The sequence below is a fragment of the Anabrus simplex genome, chromosome 1, assembly GCF_040414725.1.
Source record: "Anabrus simplex isolate iqAnaSimp1 chromosome 1, ASM4041472v1, whole genome shotgun sequence".
In the NCBI taxonomy this organism is placed as follows: Eukaryota; Metazoa; Arthropoda; class Insecta; order Orthoptera; family Tettigoniidae; genus Anabrus; species Anabrus simplex.
Genome location: NC_090265.1, coordinates 838,143,529 through 838,166,481, shown reverse-complemented (window position 1 = coordinate 838,166,481; position 22,953 = coordinate 838,143,529). Strand labels below are relative to the sequence as shown.

Here is a 22,953-nt window from a genome sequence, read left to right as displayed (position 1 = left end):
TATAATTCTCGATAATTATAGTAGTTTATTTTATGCATCGCGTATTTCCTTTATCATTTGTAATAGTTACGAAATGTCGGATCAAACAAATACATTCAATAATATTTATATTTGTGGTACTATCTGGCGGAAGTATACTTACACTAAACCTGCAGCATTGTGAAGGGAGCAGGTATATCTAGGTGGGAATGAAAGAGAATCATGGTAGAAAAAGATCTTAGAGGTCGACGCTAATTAGGAACTAATATTTAGAGGCCCCCATGAAGAAAAGAAGAAGGAGATACACTATAATTCCAAACATGAAAAATAATTTCTGCGTACTTAAGTAAATACACCAGTGATATAAATATCTAATGAAGTCAGTCACACCGATAATATGAGTACCTAAAGCTAGTTACTGATAACCCGTACGAAAAACGGGTACTTCTGCTAGTAAGTAATAAAATATTAATGTTCAACCTTCTAATTCTCAGTGTAATTCTTCATAGAGCATACCTACTCATTGTTTTATACACGACCCCAAATACAACCAACACCAAAAGAGTTGGGTTAGTCTCTCTCGTGTAGGAGTGGAGTTGCTCAACGTAACCATCCAAGGGGTGAGGTACTGAGGTTCATGCTCCTGTGGAAGCCACTTTTTCAACTAACTCCTCTTAGAATTACTTCACTGTTCTTCCTGAGTATTAGTTGCGTACGAGTATACTTTGATTTCGGCATATACTATGCGATAACAGCCGCCCAGCGACTAACAGCGAGTTTTCATCCAATAAAATGTAATCGTTCCTCAAGGTTGACTCATCTGCCAGGACCCGTTGTTTCTCTTAAATGATTGTGTTATTTCACACCGTCTAACACTTAACGTTGAGTCGCTATCAGTGCAGTCAACTCATTACCTTAGCAAGATATCGCGATGTGCCTAAATTTCTGCTTTCCCATATTTTGGTCCTGCAACACATCTGCGCATGACTTTCCGCTTTAGGAGCAAATTGCAAACTCACCGCTTCGTCATCAAATATTTCTTTAACATTTCTGTAGTGAATTTTGTGTAGTGGATTTTCTTACTACGACCAAGAGAAAGCCTCGTGTGAACTGTGAAAGCTACGCGTACTGGCAGTACAGGAGTACCACAAACGGCCATATCACTTGGCGATGTCTTAGGGAACATTCGAAGAAATATTATGGCATGGGACGCTGCCAAATAGGGACAGCCAAGTGACAAGTATCAGTGAACAATCCTGTGGAGCCCCCGATGAAGCGCTCCTCGAAGTAGAGAAGAGTTTACATCAAGTGAGCTAATATCTAACATTTGTTTATGTTGAGGAATGAATTATCACAATACATACGTAGCCATTGATGCTTTCACGGCCCGTACTTATAGACATGTAAGGCTTTTGGACTTATGCCGCGTCAAGAAAATAAGGTGAAATTCTTTACGTTTCTTTACTTTGCTATCTTGGACAAGATCTTTTGAAAATGATACGATCCAGATACGCCGAACAGTCGAAGCACAGTGAATATTGTATGGAAAAAAGTGTTATAATGTTATAAACTATATTACGAATGAATCATTTATTACGTCATCATCATCATCATCTGTTTACCCTCCAGGGTCGGCTTTTCCCTCGGACACAGCGAGGGATCCCACCTCTACCGCCTCAAGGGCAGTGTCCTGGAGCTTCAGACTCTTGGTCGGGGATACAACTGGGGAGAATGACCAGTACCTCGCCCAGGCGGCCTCACCTGCTATGCTGAACAGGGGCCTTGTGGAGGGATGGGAAGTTTGGAAGGGATAGGCAAGGAAGAGGGAAGGAAGCGGCCGTGGCCTTATGTTAGGTACCATCCCGGCATTCGCCTGGAGGAGAAGTGGGAAACCACGGAAAACCACTTCCAGGATGGCTGAGGTGGGAATCGAACCCACCTCTACTCACTTGACCTCCCGAGGCTGAGTGGACCCCGTTCCAGCCCTCATACCACTTTTCAAATTTCGTGGCAGAGCCGGGAATCGAACCCGGGCCTCCGGGGGTGGCAGCTAATCACGCTAACCACTACACCACAGAGGCGGACCATTTATTACGTATCGGTGTTAAATGTTCATAAAACTATTGAAAAGGACAGGTACACAACATGACTACGACAGGCATATCAAGACGAGTTATCTGACATATTTATAACGAATGATGCGGAGCAGAATGCGTCCACTAGTTTTCCTTAAAATACAAACGAATGTTGTTGATCTCTCCTGTGTTATCAATTTTTTTATTTAATGATTTTAAAATTGTATGAAATTTCTTTTCTCTTTCCACTTTTCCTTTATATTCAAAACCCAGATATTTAACGCTAAGTGAGTCAGTATCTCTACAAACTCTCAATAGATGCGCCTCTTCCATTTCTCGTCAAAATAAACCACTTTTTTTTTCATTCTTATTTCACTGAAAAATCATTTATTATTATGCCTCTATCTGCATTGTGGGCTTCTGTGACACCGTGCTGAATGCTTATGAAATCCTGTCCTATTGTGCACTAAGTTGGATAAGATGACGTTGAACAGGGTAGATGAGCAGACGAGATAATTCTGGAGACTATTACTGTTGCACTTGTCACTGTGTCACACCCATCTTCTGATATTATCTGTGATGAATGCCAAGTTCATTCTTAACAGACCTACTACGACAAGCTGTTTTGATCGCGATATTATTCTGACACATGTAAAACACAAGTACTTATTGAAAGATTTGAGCTTAACGAATAGCGGAAATTATATCGTAACAAATCTCAGTACAAATCTAAGATAACATTATATTTACTAAGAAAACATCATAGTACTTAAAATCAAGTACGTTCACTAAGAGTAGCTGGCCAGATGGCCGTGAGCATTAACGCGTCAAGTTTTTGCAGTCTGCAATCGTACTTAGCCGGTTCGAGTCCTGCTAGGGAGAAAAAGAGATTGTCACCATCACTGTTAGGCGGCAAGGTATTAAACTCGTTGGCATACAATTCCCTGTCAGTAGATCGCATGCAAAAGCAGGGGTCAGTTCTCTCTCTACCTCTTAGCAGTGGTCATATTGAGTGAAGGCTTGTGACGCTACTAATACTGATTTCCCCAGGAGTGGGCTAGACACCAGTGAACATGTAAGACCATTAGAAAGGACAAGCAAGCATTACGGGATGTGAAATCATCGGCGCCATGTTGTAGGATGAAAACGGCTTGACAGACTAGGAAGACTGGACCGCTTGCCGGCCGTTGCGCTGATTAGACTGCCACTCACAGGTAGTGATGGTGGTGGTGATATTGTTTTAGGAGGAAGTACAACTGGATAACCATCCTATATTCATCTACATTAAAATAACATATTGACAGAAATTATTAAAAGAACATTTATATAGACATGAATAGTCTTAACTCTTAAACAATTTAAAATGTTCCAGCCCTCGTATCACATTTCAGATTTTCGTGGCTAAGCCGGGAATCGAACCTGGACCTCCGGGGGTGCTAATACTTGTGTTAAATTAACATGGCACCAGCCCCTGATAAACCTGCTGACAGTTGTCAAAATTTTCAAATAGTACTACCTAGAAGTCTTAAGTTTAAAGATTTATTGCTGTATGAAGACTATCGTCCGCCTCTGTGGTGTAGTGGCTAGTGTGATTAGCTGCCACTCCCGGAGACCCGGGTCCGATTCCCGCCTCTGCCACGAAATTTGAAAAGTGGTACGAGGGCTGGAACGGGGTCCACTCAGCCTCGGCAGGTCAACTGAGTGTTGGTGGATTCGATTCTCACCTTAGCCACCTCGAAGTGGTTCTCCGTGGTTATCCCCTTCTTCTCCAGGCAAATGCCGGGATGGTACTTAAGGCCACGGTCGCTTCCTTCCCTCTTCCTTGCCTATCCTTTCCAATCTTTCCATCCCCAAGCAACGCCCCTGTTCAGCATAGCAGGTGAGGACGCCTGGGCGAGGTACTGGCCATTCTCCCCAGTTGTATCCCCCGAACCAATGCCTCACGCCCCAGGACACTGCCCTTTAGGTGGTAGAGGTGGGATCCTTCGCTGAGTCCAAGGGAGAAACCAACCCTGGACGGTAAACACATTAAGAAAGAATGAATGAAGACTACCTATGTACTGAAGAAGGCAACGGACTACCCATAGTACGAAAAAACTACTTTTTATAACTGTCAGAAGATTTTTTTCTGCAAAAATGCCTGATTACCAATGTTTGTATAATGAGCAAGGCACTATAAAAAATTGACGATAGGTTCGAGTTTCCCTCAGATTGAAACTTACCAGTGTCTCCATAGCAGCAGTTGCTTGTAGTTCTTCGACGTTATGCTTCAGACTCTTTTCATGTAATTGTAGGAGACTATTTTCCTCAGTGCAAGACGATAGTGCTTAGAATTAAGCAAAGAGTTTCTGCTGCCATTGCAGCAGCATTGGCGACGCATTATATTATTTTTCCCGCAGTAAAAGAATGTCAGAAATTATGTGGTGCGGTGATTAGTGTGATTAGCGGTCACCTCATTAGACGCGGGATCGATTCCCGGCTCTGCCAAGAAATTTAAAATTGGTACGAGGAGTGGAACGGGTTCCACTCACCCTCAAGAGATCAACTGAGTAGAGAGGGGGTCGATTCCCAACTCAGCCAACTTCGAAGTGGTTTTCAGTGGTTTAAAAATTCTTCATCGGAAAAATGCCGGGATGGTGGCTAACTTAAGGCCAAGGCACGTTCCTTCCTTCTTCCTTCTTCCTTCTTCCTTCTTCCAATCGTCCCATCCCCAATAAGGGCCCTGTTCAGCTTAGCAGGTGAGGCCGCCAGGGCGAGGTAGTGGTCCTCCTTCCCAGTTTTATCCCCGGACCCAAGGCCCCACGCTCTAGGATACTGCCCTTGAGGCGCTAGAGATGTGATCCCTCACTGAATCCGAGGGAAAAACCAACCCTGGAGGGTAAACGGATTAAGAAAGAAAGAAAGAAAGAAAGAAAGAAAGAAAGAAAGAAAGAAAGAAGAAATATTAGCTCTTCAAAAATAGACTGCCCGCCCATGTGGTGTAGTGGTTAGTGCGATTAGCTGCCATCCCCGGAGGCCCGGGTTCGATTCCCGGCTCTGCCACGGAAATTTGAAAAGTGGTACGAGGGCTGGAACGGGGTCCACTCAGCCTCAGGAGGTCAACTGACTAGAGGTGGGTTCGATTCCTACATCATCCATCCTGTAAGTGGTTTTCCGTGGTTTCCCACTTCTCCTCCAGGCAAATGCCGGGATGGTACCTAACTTAAGGCCACCGCCGCTTGCTTCTCTCTTCCTTGTCTATCACTTCCAAAATTCCCCCCCTCCCCCACAAGGCCTCCGTTCAGCATAACAGGAGTCCGCCTGGGAGATGTACTGGTCATCCTCCCCAGTTGTATCACCGACCCAATGTTTCACGCTCCAGGACACTGCCCTTGAGGCGGTAGAGGTGGGATCCCTAGCTGAGTCTGAGGGAAAAACCCTGGAGGGTAAGCAGATTAAGAAGAGAAGAAGAAAATAGACTAATATTTCTACGATATGCTTTAAATGATATGAATTTAAAGAGCAAAAAATTTAGGGGGCACCCGGGTTTGAACCGGGGACCTCTCGATCTGCAGTTGAATGCTCTACCACTGAGCTATACCCCCCACATGTCGAGTAACGTTTTGTTTATTATTGACTTGGAGACTGGATCCGACCTTCTACGGATGCTGCAGCCTACGCATGGCTCGGCTATCAAGCACAGAGGAGACAAGAGGAAGCCTGTGAGTCAGAAACTTTTATACAGCATCGCAGATAACTTGTGACTTTATACCCCCCAAAACTCATTCGCCACCTTTCTCTCCCTTAGACAAATCATGCAACACGCACTTCTTCATCTACTGTACTCACACAAACATCACACTACCAACGACTACAGAGAGACGCAATAGTGTATTATCATTTACAAATGGTTCAAGTGAGGAAGAGGACCCTGCCATAAGACTTGGCTATTTCCACATCTAGTTCCGACCCCAGTAAATAGGGAAAGTAGTAGGAAGAAGATTTACCATCTAGGGATCAACCTGCCCAATATACGCTGAGTGGACCTTTTGTACAAATTCAGAATGGAATAACATACTAATGTGTACATAATTTACAAATAAAATGATGTGACTAACGACATAATATACTCATAATTAAGAAAAAGAAGAATTCGCCAGTGTAAGAACCAGGAAGTCGAACTTCTTTGCTGAACGGTCAGCATTAAGGCCATCGGTTCAGGTGTTCCCCGGTTCAATTCCCGGCGGGGACGAGGATTTTAATCTCCGCGTGGTTAGCGTGATTAGCTGTCAGCCCCGGAGGCCCGGGTTACATTCCAGGCTCTAAACGAATTTTAAATTGGCACAGGACTGGAACGGGGTCTACTCAGCCTCGAGAAGTCAACTGAGTAGAGGGCGTTTCGATTCCAACCTCAGCCATCTTCGATGGTTGTTTTTTTTTTTCTTTCGTCTCCCATTTCTTCTCTAGGCAAATTCCTGGATGGTACTAACTTAAGGCCACGGCCGCTTCCTTCCCTCTTCCTTGTCTCTCTTTTCCGATTTCCCATCCTCCACAAGTACCCTGTTCAGCATAGCAGGTGAGGCTGCCTGGGCGAGGTACCTGCCCTCATCGCCAGTTGTATCCCCCTACCCAAAGACTGACGCTCCACGACATTGCCCTTGAGGCGGTAGAGGTAAGAACCCTCGCTGACTCCGAAGGAAAAACCAACCCTTGAGGATAAACGGATTAAGAAATAAAGAAGTCCGCCTCTATGGCGTAGTGGTTAGTGTAATTTGCTGCCACCCCCCGGAGCCCCGGGTTCGATTCCCGACTCTGCCACGAAATTTGAAAAGTGGTACGAGGGCTGAAACGGGGTCCACTCAGCCTCGGGAGGTCAACTGTGTAGAGGTGGGTTCGATTCCCACCTCCGCCATGCTGGAAATGATTTTCCGTTGTTTCACACTTCTCCTCCAGGCGAATGCCGGGATGGTACCTAACTTAAGGCCACGGCCTCTTCCTTCCCTCCTCCTTGTCTATCACTTCCAATCCTCCCATCCCCCACCAAGGTTCCTGTTCAGCATTGCAGGTGAGGCCGCCTGGGCGAGGTGCTGATCATCCTCCCGGTTGTATCCCCCGTCCCAATGTCTCACGCTCCAGGACACTGCCCTTGAGGCGGTAGAGGTGGGATCCCTCGCTAAGTCCGAGGGAAAAACCAACCCTGGAGAGTAAACAGATTGAGAAGAAGAAGAAAAAGAAAGAAAGAAAAGACGAGGAAGCCCCTATACCTCAGATGCGTTGTGAGGATCAGAAATAGATAACTCTTACTGCAATTCATTCTGCTAGTTGCTTTACGTCGCACCGACACAGATAGGTATTACGGCGACGATGGGACAAGCAAGGGCCGTGGCTTTAATTAAGGTACAGCCCCAGCATTTGCCTGGTGTGAAAATGGGAAACCACGGAAAACCATATTCAAGACTGCCGATAGTGGAGTTCGAACCCACTATCTCCCGGATGCGAGCTCACATCTGTACGCTCCTAACCGCATGCCCAACTCGCCCGGTAACTCATTCTGCAAGGAAAGATAATAGGAAAGAAAATGTTGGTAGAAGGAAGGTCAGCTGTTAAACAGTCTGAGAACCTGGACACTGAAGGCAGCCACAGTGTTCAGTATGGAATACACCCCTACGACGGTTGCCAACATCCAGTACCAGAAGCAGAAGAAGATTAAGAAAATAAACTAAGGACTAAAATAACAGGGGGCACCCGGGTTTGAATCGTGGACCTCTCGATCTGCAGTCGAATGTTCTTCCACCGAGCTATACCCCCACGTCGTTCCACCAGAAGTAGATACCACTTACTACAATTCATTCTGTAAGGAAACCTACTAGGAAAGGGAAATGTTGGTAGAAGGAAGATCAGCTGTGTAACAGTCTGAGAACCTGGACACTGATGGTAACCACAGTGGTCAATAAGTAATACACCGCTACGACGGTTGCCAACATCCAGTACCAGAAGCAGGAGAAGATTAAGAAAATAAACTAAGGACCGAAATAACAGGAGGCACCCGGGTTTGAACCGGGGACCTCTCGATCTGCAGTCGAATGCTCTTCCACTGAGCTATACCCCCAGGTCGTGCTACGTAATGTAGTTGAAATCCTAACTACACGGGGTGATTATGGATCGTTTCGTTCGTACTTATCCTAGGGTATATTAGGGAGATACCTCTTTTTAAAGCCCAGAGTAATTCACCTTTCTTTCTTTCTCAAGGAATAACATCACGAAGGTCTACCTTGGTTTTCTTGGGGGCACTTAACGGATATTGTACCTTGAATCATTTCAGTCACCTTTTTGCCAGGCCATTCTTACTAACCTGACTCAGCAGTTGCTCTCCACTTTTTACTACATGACTATAACACCTCGGCCTTGATCATCCTCCTCCCATGACTTATTTTCTACACTCGACCCCAACACGATATCTCGAAAGCCTAATTATGTCTTTCTTTCTTTCTTTCTTTCTTTCTTAATCTGTTTAGCCTCCAGGGTTGGTTTTTCCCTCGTACTCAGCGAGGGATCCCACCTCTACCGCCTCAAGGGCAGTGTCCTGGAGCTTCAGACTCTGGGTCGGGGGATAAAACTGGGGAGGATGACCAGTACCTCGCCCAGGCGGCCTCACCTGCTATGACGAACAGGGGCCTTGGTGGGGGATGGGATGATTGGAAGGGATAGATAAGGAAGAGGGAAGGAAGCGGCCGTGGCCTTAAGTTAGGTATCATCCCGGCATTTGCCTGGAGGAGAAGTGGGAAACCGCGGAAAACCACTTCCAGGATGGCTGAGGTGGGAATCGAACCTACTTAGCTGACCTCCCGAGGCTGAGTGGACCCGTTCCAGCTCTCGTACCACTTTTCAAAGTTCGTAACAGAACCGGGAATCGAACCCGGGCCTCCGGGGGTGGCAACTAATCACGCTAACCACGCTACGAGGTTTGTCCGGAAAATACGTATAAAACCGTCGGGGTGACGTATCACGTATCGTGGAGGCGCCGCCAGGTGGCACTGCTGTTGTCGCCAATCTTCTCAACGCTCAGTTCGAGTCGGAGAGCTCTGCGTGTCAGTAGCAGTGTGCGGCTGCTTGTTGAAAGTTACCCGTTTTCACCTGCCGTCGGTATGGAGCTCTCTCTGATTGAGGAACAGCGCATCAACATCAAGTCTCAGAGCTCGTGTGGCCCGAGTTCGACCGGATTTGGCACAAGGGGGCAGGTGGATCCTTCATCACGACAATACGCCCGCTCACACGTCGCTCGTTGTGCGTGAGTTTTTGGCCCGAAGCTCAATCACCGTGACAGACCACCCGCCTTATTCACCCGATTTAGCCCCTTGTGACTTCTTCCTGTTCCCGAAATGCAAAATGGTGCTTCGGGGGCGGCACTTGGGTGATATGGAAGCCATCAAGGGAGAAACGACACGGCAACTGAACAGCATCACAACTGAAGACTTTCAACAATGTTATCAACAGTGGAAACGGCGTTGGCAGAAGTGCATCTTGTCTCAGGGAGAGTACTTTGAAGGAGACCATATTGTAATACCTGAATAATTGTCAAATAAAGTTATTATTCAACTTTTATACGTATTTTCCGGACAAACCTCGTACAACACAGAGGCGGACTTTTCGGAAATCACCCAGAACAAATCGAGCTGCTTTCCTTTGGATTTTTCCCATTTCTCGAATCAAGTAATCCTGGTTAGGGTCCCATAGACTGGAACGATACTGTAGTTGGGGTTTTACCAGAGACGCATGTGTCCTCTCCTTTACTTCGTTACAGCAACCACCACTAAATACGCTCTTAACGGTGTACTTAGATATGTACCCTTTATCTACAACCCCGTTCATATGATACCGCAATGAACTTCTTTCTTTATGTTAACACCTAGGTACTTTCAGTGATCCCCATTATGAACTTTCCTCCCGTCAACGCAGTAATTAAACCTGAGAGGACATTTCCTTTAAGTGAAACATCCTGAATTTTTACTCTGTTTACCGTCAAAAGAGGTTGGGAATCGTAGGGGAGTATAGCTCAGTGGTAGAGCATTCGACTGCAGATCGAGAGGTCCCCGGTTCAAACCCGGGTGCTCCCTGAGATTTTTGTACTTCAATTGCTGGTTTTGCTTGGTGTTTTAAGGGGCCTAACATCGAAGGTCATCGGCCTGTACTTTAATTAGTATTTTCATTTCATTTTATTAACAGTGTTAGGAAAACGATTCTTCTTCTTCTTATTCTTCTTCATAGGTTTACCCTCCAGGGTTTGCTTTTCCCTCGGACTCAGCGGGGGATCCCACCTCTACCACCTCAAGGGCAATGTCCTGGAGCTTCAGACTCTGGGTCAGGGGATTCAACTGGGGAGGATGACCAGCACCTCGCCCAGGCGGCCTCACCTGTTATGCTGAACAGGGGCGTTGGCGGGGGGGATGGGAAGTTTAGGAGGGATAGACAAGGAAGCGGAAAGGAAGCGACCGTGGTCTTAAGTTAGGTACCATCCCGGCTATTTGCCGTGGGAAACCACGGAAAACCACTTCCAGGATGGTTGAGGAGGGAGTCGAACACTCCTGTACTCAGATGACCTCCCGAGGTTGAGTGGACCCCGTTCCAGCCCTCGTACCACTTTTCGAATTTCGTGGCAGAGCCGGGAATCGAACCCGGGCCTCCGAGGGTGGCAGCTAATCACATTAACCACTACACCACAGAGGCGGACGACGATTTCTCAAAATATTTAAAATAAATGTACGTCATATATGTATATTATAGAAAGTTTACTCTTTAATTGGAACTTAGGTGGTGTCTTCAACTCCCAGTTGGAGGGCTAGCGCACAGTGATCCATCTAGTGACGAACGAGAGTACCACTTACTACAGAGCAATGGTAAAGCATCTTAAATTTAAACTGTTCTTACTCTTACTCGTGATCAGTCGAGATTTTCTTCTGAAGACGCGGCTCAATGTTTTCTGCAAAAGGTACCGATTTTCACGTTGTTTTCTTGACACGGGAAAATCCCAAGTGCTTATTATCATGTCTATAACGATACCAATGCCGTCGACGTACAAAAGTAAAACAAGCCAGTCCAGTGCCTGTTAGCTGGAAGACAATAGTTCGAGGCTGGAACAGGGGTCACTCATCTTCGTGAGTTGAACTGAGATTCCCTAAGGGCACAGCTAGATTACCATCCTCTCTTAACACTATACAGAAGAGAAAGAGGAAGATAATTCCATCATTACCGGGCGAGTTGGCCGTGCGGTTAGGAGCGTGCAGCTGTGAGCTCGCATCCGGGAGATAGTGGGTTCGAACCCCACTGTCGGCAGCCCGGAAGATGATTTTCCGTAGTTTCCCATTTTCACACCAGGCAAATACTGGGGCTGTACCTTAATTAAGGCCACGGCCGCTTCCTTCCCATTCCTAGGCCTTTCCTGTCCCATCGTCGCCATAAGACCTATCTGTGTCGGTGCGAAGTAAAGCAACTATCCAAAAAAAAAAAAAATCCATCATTCGAAGTACGGAAGTTTCTCTAAAAGAAAGGGAAGGGCCACGAATGACGTGAAAATTAGAGTTTCTGAAGGGAAGTCGGGTATGCATACATGTTGGGTAGTGAGCCGTAAAGCTGGTTGGATCCCCTCCAGCTCCAACATCAGCTGTCATAGATGGCCTAGGCATCGTTGAACAGATAACTTGGAAAGTTAGGAGTGAGATAGTTTCCCGTTGTTATCATCACTGAGCCAGAACTTGCTATTACATATCAGTCTGCCAAGCCTACCGCAATGCATAACCGCCCAGGCCTTCCGTTCAGAGGGTCCCTATTTCGATTCCAGGCTAGGTCTTCGATATTACTCTCGTCTAGCTAATTCCCCATCATACTTACACAAACCATGAACTACCAAACTCTACAGAAACATGCACATAACGAACACAACCCTCCATATAGAGTTGACTTCGGGAAGGGGTATCCGGCCGTGGAACCGGGCATAGAGTAGTCCACACTTCCGACGCAGAATTTGTATGACCTGAAGAATTCCAGATAATCTTGACAAGTGACTGGCCTTGTGTACTTATGTTTATTACAATCTGCTTTACGTCGCACCGACACAGATAGGTTTTATTGCGACGATGGTATAAGGAAAGGCTTAGGAGTGGGAAGGAATCGGCCGTGGCCTTAATTAAGGTACAGGTCCAGCATTTGCCTGGTGTGAAAATGGAAAATCACGGAAATCCATCTCCGGAGCTGCCGGCAGTGGGGTTCAAAACCGCTATCTCCCGGATGTAAGCTCACAGCTGCGGGCCCGTAACTTCACAGCCAACTCGCCCAGTTTGTACACTTTCATTCGAGTACTTCTCCGAAGACTGACAAAGCGATCATTTATCCTGAGATAAAATAAATGTTCATCAGCAATAACATGGTGTCCTTCCTATAAAATGTTTTATACATCTCACAAACTGGCCTGCTCTCAGATGGCCTTCACTTAAACCGTAGTGGTACGTATAAGTTAGGGTATTTGTTTGGAAGGGTAATAGGGAGGTTCTGTACATTCAGGGAAACAGGGTTGTCTAGGGAGCGGTGATAAGGGTACAGAAATCTGGAAGTCAAGTAGGGATGACATAAAAATGTCAGTGTTGAACTGTAGAAGTATTGTAAAGAAAGGAATAGAATTAAGTAATTTAATATATATTTACCAGATATTGTAATAGGAGTTGAATCATGGCTGAGAAATGATATAATAGATGCAGAAATTTTCTTACGGAACTGGAGAGTGTATCGTAGAGATAGGATAGGAATTGTGGGAGCGAGAGTATTCATTCTGGTGAAACAAGAATGTTTAAGCTACGAAAAAGTTAAGGATGAAAATCCACGAAATTCTAAAGATAATAGGCAACTTGATGTCTTGGGAGTGTACAGACCGGGAAAGGGTAGCGCTGACACGGATTCAGAATTATTTGATAAGATAATCAGCTATGTGGGAAACGACATGGAAAGGAATGTGATTGTAGCGGGGGGTCTGAATTTACCAAATGTCAGTTGGGAGGAAAATGCGAACGACAGGAAGCATGACCAACAAATGGCAAATAAGCTAATATGGGAAGGACAGCTGATTCAGAAAGTGATGGAACCAACTAGAGGGAAAAATATCCTGGACGTGATGCTGGTCAAACCAGATGAGCTCTATAGAGAAACCGAAGTAATAGATGGCATTAGTGATCATGAAGCTGCTTTTGTCGTAGTTAAAAATAAATGTGCTAGAAAGGAAGGTCTTAAAAGTAGGACTATTAGCAGTACTATATGGCTGATAAAGCAGGCATGAGGCAGTTTTTAAAAAGTGACTATGATCGGTGGAAAACGGTAAATAAAAATGTAAACAGTCTCTGGGGTGGATTTAAAGCAATTGTTGAGGAATGTGAAAACAGGTTTGTACCTTTAAAGGTGCTAAGAAATGGTAAAGACCCACCTTATTATAATAGAGAAATAATGTGACTAAGAAGGAGGTGCAGATTGGAAAGAAATAGAGTTAGAAATGGCTGTGGAAGTAAGGAGAAATTGAAGGTACATACTAGGAAATTGAATCTAGCAAAGAAGGCAGCTAAGGCTAACATGATGGCAAGCATAATTGGCAGTCATACAAATGTTAGTGATAAATGGAAGGGTATGTATAGGTATTTTAAGGCAGAAACAGGTTCCAAGAAGGACATTCGAGGAATCATTAATGAACAAGGGGAGTGTGTATGTGAGGATCTTCAAAAGGCAGAAGTATTCAGTCAGCAGTATGCAACGATTGTTGGTTACAAGGATAATGTCCAGGTAGAGGAGATGACTAATGCTAAAGAAGTATTAAAATTTACATATGATAACTATGACATTTACAATAAGATACAAAAGTTGAAAACTAGAAAAGCGGCTGGAATTGATAAGATTTCTGGGGATATACTAAAGACAATGGGTTGGGATATAGTACCATATCTGAAGTACTTATTTGATTATTGTTTGGTCAGAGGAGCTATACCAGATGAATGGAGAGTTGCTATAGTAAGCCCTGTGTATAAAGGAAAGGTTGATAGACATAAAGCTGAAAATTACAGGCCCGTAAGTTTGACGTGCATTGTATGTAAGCTTTGGGAAGGCATTCTTTCTGATTATATTAGACATGTTTGTGAAATTAATAACTGGTTCGATAGAAGGCAGTTCGGTTTTAGGAACGGTTATTCCACTGAAGCTCCAGTTGTAGGATTCCAGCAAGATATAGCAAATATCTTGGATTCAGGAGGTCAAATGGACTGTATCGCGATTGACCTGTCTAAAGCATTTGATAGGGTAGATCATGGGAGACTACTGGCAAAAATGAGTGCAATTGGACTAAACAAAAGAGTGACTGAATGGGTTGCTATATTTCTAGAAAACAGATCCCAGAGAATTAGAGTAGGCGAAGGTTTATCTGACCCTGTAATAATTAAGAGGGGGAATCCTCAGGGCAGTATTATTGGACCTTTATGTTTTCTTAATATATAAATGATATGAGTGAAGAAGTGGAATCAGAGGTAAGGCTTTTTGCAGATGATGTTATTCTGTATAGAGTAATAAATAAGTTACAAGATTGCGAGCAACTGCAACATGACCTCGATAATGTTGTGAGATGGACAGCAGGCAACGGTATGTTGATAAACGGGGTTAAAAGTCAGGTTGTGTGTTTCACAATAGGAAAACTCCTCTCAGTTTTAATTACTGCGTTGATGGGGTGAAAGTTCCTTTTGGGGATCATTGTAATTCTCTAGGTGTTAATATAAGGAAAGATCTTCATTGGGGTAATCAAATAAATGGGATTGTAAATAAAGGGTACGGATCTCTGCACGTGGTAATGAGGGTGTTTAGGGGTTGTAGTAAGGATGTAAAGGAGAGGGCATATAAGTCTCTGGTAAGACCCCGACTACAGTATGGTTCCAGTGTATGGGACCCTCACCAGGATTACCTGATTCAAAAACTGGAAAAAATCCAAATAAATGCAGCTTGATTTGTTCTGGGTGATTTCCGACAAAAGAGTAGCGTTACAAAAATGTTGCAAAGTTTGGGCTGGGAAGAACTGGGAGAAAGAAGACGAGCTGCTCGACTAAGTGGTATGTTCCGAGCTGTCAGTGGAGGGATGGCGTGGAATGACTTTAGTAGACGAATAAGTTTGAGTGGCGTCTTTAAAAGTAGGAAAGATCACAATATGAAGATAAAGTTGGAATTCAAGTGGACAAATTGGGGCAAATATTATTTTATAGGGAGAGGTGTTAGGGATTGGAATAACTTACCAAGGGAGATGTTCAATAAATTTCCAATTTCTTTGAAAAGATTTAAGAAAAGGCTGGGAAACAACAGATAGGGAATCTGCCACCTGGGCGACTGCCCTAAATGCAGGTCAGTATTGATTGATTGATTTTCTTGCGTCGATTTGAACCGAAATAGTGGTCATTCAGGGAGTGAAGAGTTTCTTTTGCTTACTATGCAGGCATGAATTATATCCATTCAATCATTCATTCATTCATTCATTCATTCATTCATTCATTCATGCAGCCATTCATTTACTCAATTCATGCATGGTGTCTGTTGAATGTGGAGGAGAACTCTGTACAGCCTTGGGAGATCAACTGATTAGAGGGAGCTTCGATTCCCACCTTAGCCATCTTCGAAGTGGTTTTTCATTGGTTTCGCACTTCTTCTACAGGCAAATGCAGGGATGGTATCTAACTTATGGCCACGGCCAATTCCTTCCCTCTCCCTTGCCTGTCACTTCCAATCTTCGCATCCTGCACAAGGCCCATGTTCAGCGTAGCAGGTGAGGCCACCTGGGTGAAGTAATGGTCCTCTCCCCAACTTTATCCCCCCGATGCAAAGTCTCACGCTCCAGGACACTTCCTTTGAGACAGTAGAAGTGGGATCCCTCGCTCAGTCCGAGGGAAAAGCCAACCCTTGAGGGTAAAAAGGATTAAATAAACAAATAATAAATCAGATACAGTAACATCAGCTCTTCAAAAATAAAGAAACTAATAGTTCTACGATATGCACTAAATGATATAACACTGTCGGCAGCCCTGAAAATGGTTTTCCGTGGTTTCCCATTTTCACACCAGGCAAATGCTGGGGCTGTACATTAATTAAGGCCACGGCCGTTTCCTTCCCACTCCTAGCCCTTTCCTGTCCCATTGTCGCCATAAGACCTATCTGTGTCGGCGCGACGTGAAGCAAATATCAAAAAAAAAAAAAATGATATAAAACTAAAGAGCAAAAGTATCAGGGGGCACCCGGGTTTGAACCGGGGACCTCTCGATCTGCAGTCGAATGCTCCACCACTGAGCTATACCCCCACCTAGATATATCCATTTTGTTTATCATTGACTTCGAACTTGCTCCGACCTTGTATGAATGCTGCAGCCTACGCATGGCGCGGCAGCCAAGCAAAGAGGAGAGAGAAGGAAGCTCGTGAGTCACAAAATCTGTTTTGCATAGCATCGCAGATAACTTGTGATATTATATCCTAGTAGCATGTGGACCCGTTTTCGCACGGGAAATTACAGTGGATTATGTGTTTCATTTAAGAACTTATGCGAAGTAACATGGTTGTCATCACCATCATCTGTTTACCCTCCAGGTTCGGTTTTTTCCTGGGACTCAGCGAGGGATCCCACCTCTACCGCCTCAAGGGCAGTGTCCTGGAGCTTCAGACTCTTGGTCGGGGGATACAACTGGGGAGAAGGACCAGTACCTCGCCCAGGTGGCCTCACTTTCTATGATGAACAGGGGCCTTGGTGGTGGATGGGAAGATTGGAAGGGATAGACAAGGAAGAGGGAAGGAATCGGCCGTGGCCTTAAGTTAGGTACCATCCCGGCATTTGCCTGGAGGAGAAGTGGGAAACTACGGAAAACCACTTCGAGGACGGTTGACGTGGCTCAGTTGACCTCCTGAGGCTGAGTAGACCCTGTTCCAGCCCTTGTACCACTTTTCAAATTTCGTGGTAGGGTCGGGAATCGATCCCCGGCCGCCGGGGGTGGCAGCTAATCACACTAACCACTACACCACAGAGGCGGACTCAAGGTACTTACAGGGATTATACAATGCTCTAATCATTCACCTTTGTAGTTCATAGTTTGTATGGTTCATCTACTGAAAGGTATATATTTTTTTTTTTTGCTAGGGGCTTTACGTCGCACCGACACAGATAGGTCTTATGGCGACGATGGGATAGGAAAGGCCTGGGAGTTGGAAGGAAGCGGCCGTGGCCTTAATTAAGGTACAGCCCCAGAATTTGCCTCGTGTGAAAATGGGAAACCACGGAAAACCATCTTCAGGGATGCCGATAGTGGGATTCGAACCTACTATCTCCCGGATGCAAGCTCACAGCCGCGCGCCTCTACGCGCACGGCCAACTCGCCCGGTACTGAAAGGTATAAAGTGGCAGGGAGTGATTCAGATAGGTCGAAGTGTAGTAAGCAGTTTGAACTACACCGACGACTTGGTCTTAATGGCACATTATGCCGAAAGACTGCAGTGTAACATCTTGGAGCGGGAAATTAGGTGCGGTGAGTATGATATGAGCCGGCCGCGTGGTGTAGGGGTAGCGTGCCTGCCTCTTACCCGGAGGCCCTTGGTTCGATTACCGGTCAGGTCAGGAATTTTCACCTGGACCTGAGGGCTGCATCGAGGTCCACTCAGCCTACGTGATTACAATTGAGGAGCTACCTGACCGTGAGATAGCGGCCCCGGTCCAGAAAACCAAGAATAACGGCCGAGAGGATTCGTTGTGCTGACCACACAACACCTCGTAATCTGCAGGCCTTCGGGCTGAGCAGCGGTCGCTTGGTAGGCTAAGGCCCTTCAAGGGCTGTAGATCCGGGGGGGGGGGGGGGGCTGAGTATGATTTGAAAACCAGGCTCTGTAAGACTAAGATTATATCAGTAGTGATGAAATCCAAGAGAACTGATTGTCAGGTTGGGAATGCAATTCTGAAGCAGGTAGATCATTTTAAGTATTTAGGGTGAGTATTCTGGCAAGATGGTAGTATAGTTAGACAATCTAGTGCAGCAAAGCTAATGCAGTGAGCTCGCTGTTGCAATTAACAGCTTTAAGATGGAAGTCAGTTCCCGGACGAAACTATCCTTACACCGGTCTGCTTTCAGACCACTTAGTTTTACGGGAATGAAAATTGGTTGGACGTAGGATATTATATTAATAATTTAGAAGTAACCTACATGAAAGGAGCGAGAATGGTCGCCATTACAGACAAGTAGGAGCAATGGTAGAAGAGTACTTGAAATATCGTGATAAAGACTAAGTTAGGAATGAACTCGATTGATGAGGCTGTACGCATGAACTGGCTTCAGTGGTGGGGTCTGTGAGGCGAATGGAGAAGGGTAGGTTACCTAGGAGGACAGTAGACTCGGTCATGAGGTGTAGAAGAAGTAAAAGGAGACGAAGACGACGATGGTTAGATGATTTAAACATAGGAGGTATAGAACTAGAGAGGCCACAGGGTAGGTTTGCGGAGAGTTTAGTATAACCACAGATGGTTGCAGACTGAACGCTGAAAGGAATAACAGACGAAAATGAAGACTATCCTGTTCATTTGTCACCAATTTTGCTTTAGAATGAACCACTTTGAGGAATCAGATCTCTAACACTAAACATACTATGAAATTAGACCGGGAAGTTCACCGTGTGGTTATGGGCCCGAAGCTCTGAACTTGCATTCGAGAGATAGTGGTTTCGAATACCACTGTCGACAGCCCTGAAGATGGTTTTCCGTGGTTTTCCACTTTTTTTGCTAGTTGTTTTACGTCGCACCGACACAGATAGGTCTTACGGCGACGATGGGACAGGAAAGGGCTGGGAGTGGGAAGGAAGCAGTCGTGGCCTTAATTAAGATACAGCCCCAGCATTTGCCTGTTGTGAAAATGGGAAACCACGGAAAACCATTTTCAGGGCTGCCAACAGTGGGGTTCGAACCTACTATCTCCCGAATACTGGATACTGGCCGCACTTACGCGACTGCAGCTATCGAGCTCGGTGTTTTCCATTTTCACACTAGGCAAATACTTGGGATGTTCCTTAATTAAGGCCACGGCCGCTTCGTCCCACTTCTAGACTTTTCCTCTCAAATCGTCGCCTTAAGGCCTATCTGTGTCTGTGCGACGTAAAGCAACTTGTAAAAAATGAAATTAGAATAATAATAATTGAAGTGCATAAATTTTAGGGGGCACCCGGGTTTGAACCGGGGACCTCTCGATCTGCAGTCGAATGCTCTACCACTGAGCTATACCCCCAGCTGGAATATACAGTTTTGTTTATATTTGAATTGCCGAATGGCTCCGACCTTGTACGGATGTTGCTGCCTACATGTGGCGCAGCTGCTAAACGCGGAACAGAGAACAGAAAGCCTAAGTCTTTTTTCACAGCTCTATTCGAATTGCATCCAACATAATAAACAAGTAAAGTGAAATGGTCTCAAATTTCTACTTCATTCCGGCTCTGTTTTCTAGTTGTTAGTGTTACTACCTGCCACCCTCGGAGGTCCGGATTCAATTCCCGGCTCTGCCACTGGAACGTGCTTCATTCAGCCTCGGGAGGGCAACTGAATAGAGGAGGGTCCAGTTTCCACCTTAGTCATCCTCGAAGTGGTTTCCCGTGGTTTCCCACTTCTCCTCCAGGCAAATGTCGGGATGGTACCGAATTAAAGGCCACGGCTGCTTCCTTCCCTTTTCCTTGTCTATCCCCCCACAAGTTCCCTGTTCAGCATAGCAGGTGAGACCGTCTGGGCAATATACTGGTCCTCTTTCCCAGTTGTATCCCCCGACCCAAAATCTCACGCTCCAGAACACTGCCCTTGAGGCGGTAGAGGTGGGATCCCTCGCTGAGTCCGAGGGAAAAACCGAACCTGGAGGGTAAACAGATAAAGAAAGAGAAAATGTATAATTAATTTAGTGTTTTTCAGAGAAGAACGCAACGTGTCGGCTGAGCGGTGTTGCCCAGGTGGTCTATTTGCCGCGCCAACTGAACTCTGTCACTGTTCTGTATCAGCTTTGAGTCATGTAGAGCTACTTTTCGATGAATGTGCTTTGTTATGGAGTGAAAAAAGTGGAATAAGGGAATGACATGTCAGATGACGAATTGTGGTATTTCCTCCATCAGCCAGAACTTTAAATCCAATGCGTTTTAAAAGTTAAACGCACCCGCCATTACTATTGATACCTTGAAGAGAGGGTACACTTCGATTGAGCCATATCACCTAGCCACGAGAGAAGATGAATTACAATGAACTGTCCGGTAATCAAACCAGGGACCATTGTATCCGAAAACCAACACGCTCACCGTTCAGCCACGAGTCTGACAAAGAGTGAAGGAAACATTGTATAAAGCGTAGCTCATTGTTCACGGCAAGTCGCACTTCCGGACACTCGAGCAGATCATCAAGCATGTTCGTCCTGACGTTGAACTCATCTGGCTGTCTGTCATTGTGAGCTAAACGCCATAGAGTCTATATGAGCATAGCCTATGTAAAACATAAAATAGCTAAAGTGAATATGTCTAACCAGGCAGAGAAAGGAAAGTCAATGGAGTTGATGCGGGATCATTGACAAGAAGCCTAGAGATCTTGAGGTCCGTTAATCCGGAGCTATGAAAATTATGCATTGGAGACACCAATAAAATTAGAAACATTATGGGTAGAAAGATGCGCTCACAGAAGAGGTATCTACTATTGATCATGTTACAATAAATTTAAACGACAGATCATCTGATTCATCAGACGTTGGTTATGCTGACGACTGAAGAAGGAGCGTTGTAAATCTTCCAAACATTTTATTTCATGATTTATTTATAAATTTGAACTGTGTAAATAGGCAATGGCAACTTACAAATACTGTGTGATAACAGTCATCAGTAATTACAAAACTTAAAGTTACAGCTAACCGCGTGCACCATGAAATGACTTCTCTCATATTAGTGTTTTTCCTTACTTATGAATGGCCCAATCAACTGCAAGAGTATCTCGAAGTCATGTGGAGACATCGGAGTAAAATTACGAAACAAATAGTTATCAATCAATACTGACGTCGTGAAGATTATTTATTGTCGTACTCCGACGGCTGACACCCATCGCTTTCGATTACGTTTGCGCTTATTAGCATAATTTTATCAGGGCAGCAACAGCAGCACTAGCGCATTAAGATGTTTAGAAACCATTTTCGAATTCTGCATGCGCCTCCTTTCTGTTCATGTGAATACATAGAAGGAAGACATGGATCTTGCGGCTCTTGCACCTTGCGGCTTGCAATACAGCCTGCGGTGCCGCAAGTGGCGTTGCACGTAAAAAGGCATCGTCTAAAGGCGCCTTAAAAGATGTCCTCACAAAACCCTAAACGATCATGCGCAAGCCAAATCTCCACGGTCGCATAAAATAAATTAAATATTTTATGACCTTGCTTGCCCTATTATTCACATTTTAAGAAGAAAATAATAAATAATTATGTAGAAATGTAACATTTAAGAGACCGGGTGTTTTTATTCAAACTGCGCCTCTGGGTAGTATCCCGCGTTTTATGAGGGTTGACAGCAGTGAATCACTTTGTTTCGCGCGGAAGGATTGAATAAGTGTGGTGGTACTGGTTAGTAGCAAACAAGAGTTGTGGAAAAGATGACTGTGCCCCACCCCTACTGAAAGTCCATTGGCCGCCACTAACAGCCTTACGTGCCGAGGACTATAAGCGTGTATGTATTCTAGTGTAGATTCAGCATGTTGTGTCCGCCTCCGAAACGTAACGGGTAGTGTTATTAGCTGCCGTCGTTGGGGTCCCGCGTTCGATTCCCGGTATTGCCAGAAATTTATGATTGGCAGGAGGGCTGGTATGTGGTTGAAATGGTACATGCAGCTCCCCTCCATTTGGAGTGTGCCTGAAAAGAGCTGCTCCACCTCAGGGTGAGGACACGAATATTACTCGACTCGTTGGTTGAATTGTCAGCGTACTGGCCTTCGGTTCAGAGGGTCTCGGGTTCGATTCCCGACCCGGTCGGGGATTTTAACCTTCATTGTTTTGAGTAATTCAGGTGAACTCATAATAGATCCCAGGTAATCACTGGAGAGGTGGAGGGAATATTTTGAACATCTTCTCAATGTAAAAGGAAATCATCCTGGTGGTGTTGTGAACAGCGAAGCTCAAGGGGAGGAGGAAAATGATGTTGGTGAAATTATGCTTGAGGAAGTGGAAAGGATAGTAAATAAACTCTATTGTCATAAGGCAGCAGGAATAGATGAAATTAGACCTGAAATGGTGAAGTATAGTGGGAAGGCAGGGATGAAATGGCTTCATAGAGTAGTAAAATTAGCGTGGAGTGTTGGTAAGGTACCTTCAGATTGGACAAAAGCAGTAATTGCACCTATTTATAAGCAAGGGAACAGGAAGGATTGCAACAACTATCGAGGTATCTCATTGATTAGTATACCAGGCAAAGTATTCACTGGCATCTTGGAAGGGAGGGTGCGATCAGTCGTTGAGAGGAAGTTGGATGAAAACCAGTGTGGTTTCAGACCACAGAGAGGCTGTCAGGATCAGATTTTCAGTATGCGCCAGGTAACTGAAAAATGCTACGAGAGGAATAGGCAGTTGTGTTTATGTTTCGTAGATCTAGAGAAAGCATATGACAGGGTACCGAGGGAAAAGATGTTCGCCATTCTGGGGGACTATGGAATTAAAGGTAGATTATTAAAATCAATCAAAGGCATTTATGTTGACAATTGGGCTTCAGTGAGAATTGATGGTAGAATGAGTTCTTGGTTCAGGGTACTTACAGGAGTTAGACAAGGCTGTAATCTCTCACCTTTGCTGTTCGTAGTTTACATGGATCATCTGCTGAAAGGTATAAAATGGCAGGGAGGGATTC

The 22,953-nt window shown here is 45.0% G+C and overlaps 5 non-coding genes across 5 annotated transcripts; 1 reads left to right on the top strand and 4 right to left on the bottom strand.

Moving 5' to 3' along the window:
- Positions 1 to 5,566: 5,566 nt before the first annotated feature.
- TRNAC-GCA (transfer RNA cysteine (anticodon GCA)) lies at positions 5,567 to 5,638 on the bottom strand. The gene has a single exon. It is a non-coding gene; the product is annotated as a tRNA-Cys (tRNA).
- Positions 5,639 to 8,070: 2,432 nt separating this feature from the next.
- Positions 8,071 to 8,142, bottom strand: TRNAC-GCA (transfer RNA cysteine (anticodon GCA)). Its single transcript has one exon. It is a non-coding gene; the product is annotated as a tRNA-Cys (tRNA).
- Positions 8,143 to 10,075: 1,933 nt separating this feature from the next.
- TRNAC-GCA (transfer RNA cysteine (anticodon GCA)) lies at positions 10,076 to 10,147 on the top strand. The gene has a single exon. It is a non-coding gene; the product is annotated as a tRNA-Cys (tRNA).
- Positions 10,148 to 16,315: 6,168 nt separating this feature from the next.
- On the bottom strand, positions 16,316 to 16,387 carry TRNAC-GCA (transfer RNA cysteine (anticodon GCA)). Its single transcript has one exon. It is a non-coding gene; the product is annotated as a tRNA-Cys (tRNA).
- A 2,881-nt stretch (positions 16,388 to 19,268) lies between these two features.
- Positions 19,269 to 19,340, bottom strand: TRNAC-GCA (transfer RNA cysteine (anticodon GCA)). The gene has a single exon. It is a non-coding gene; the product is annotated as a tRNA-Cys (tRNA).
- Between the last annotated feature and the right edge of the window lie 3,613 nt (positions 19,341 to 22,953).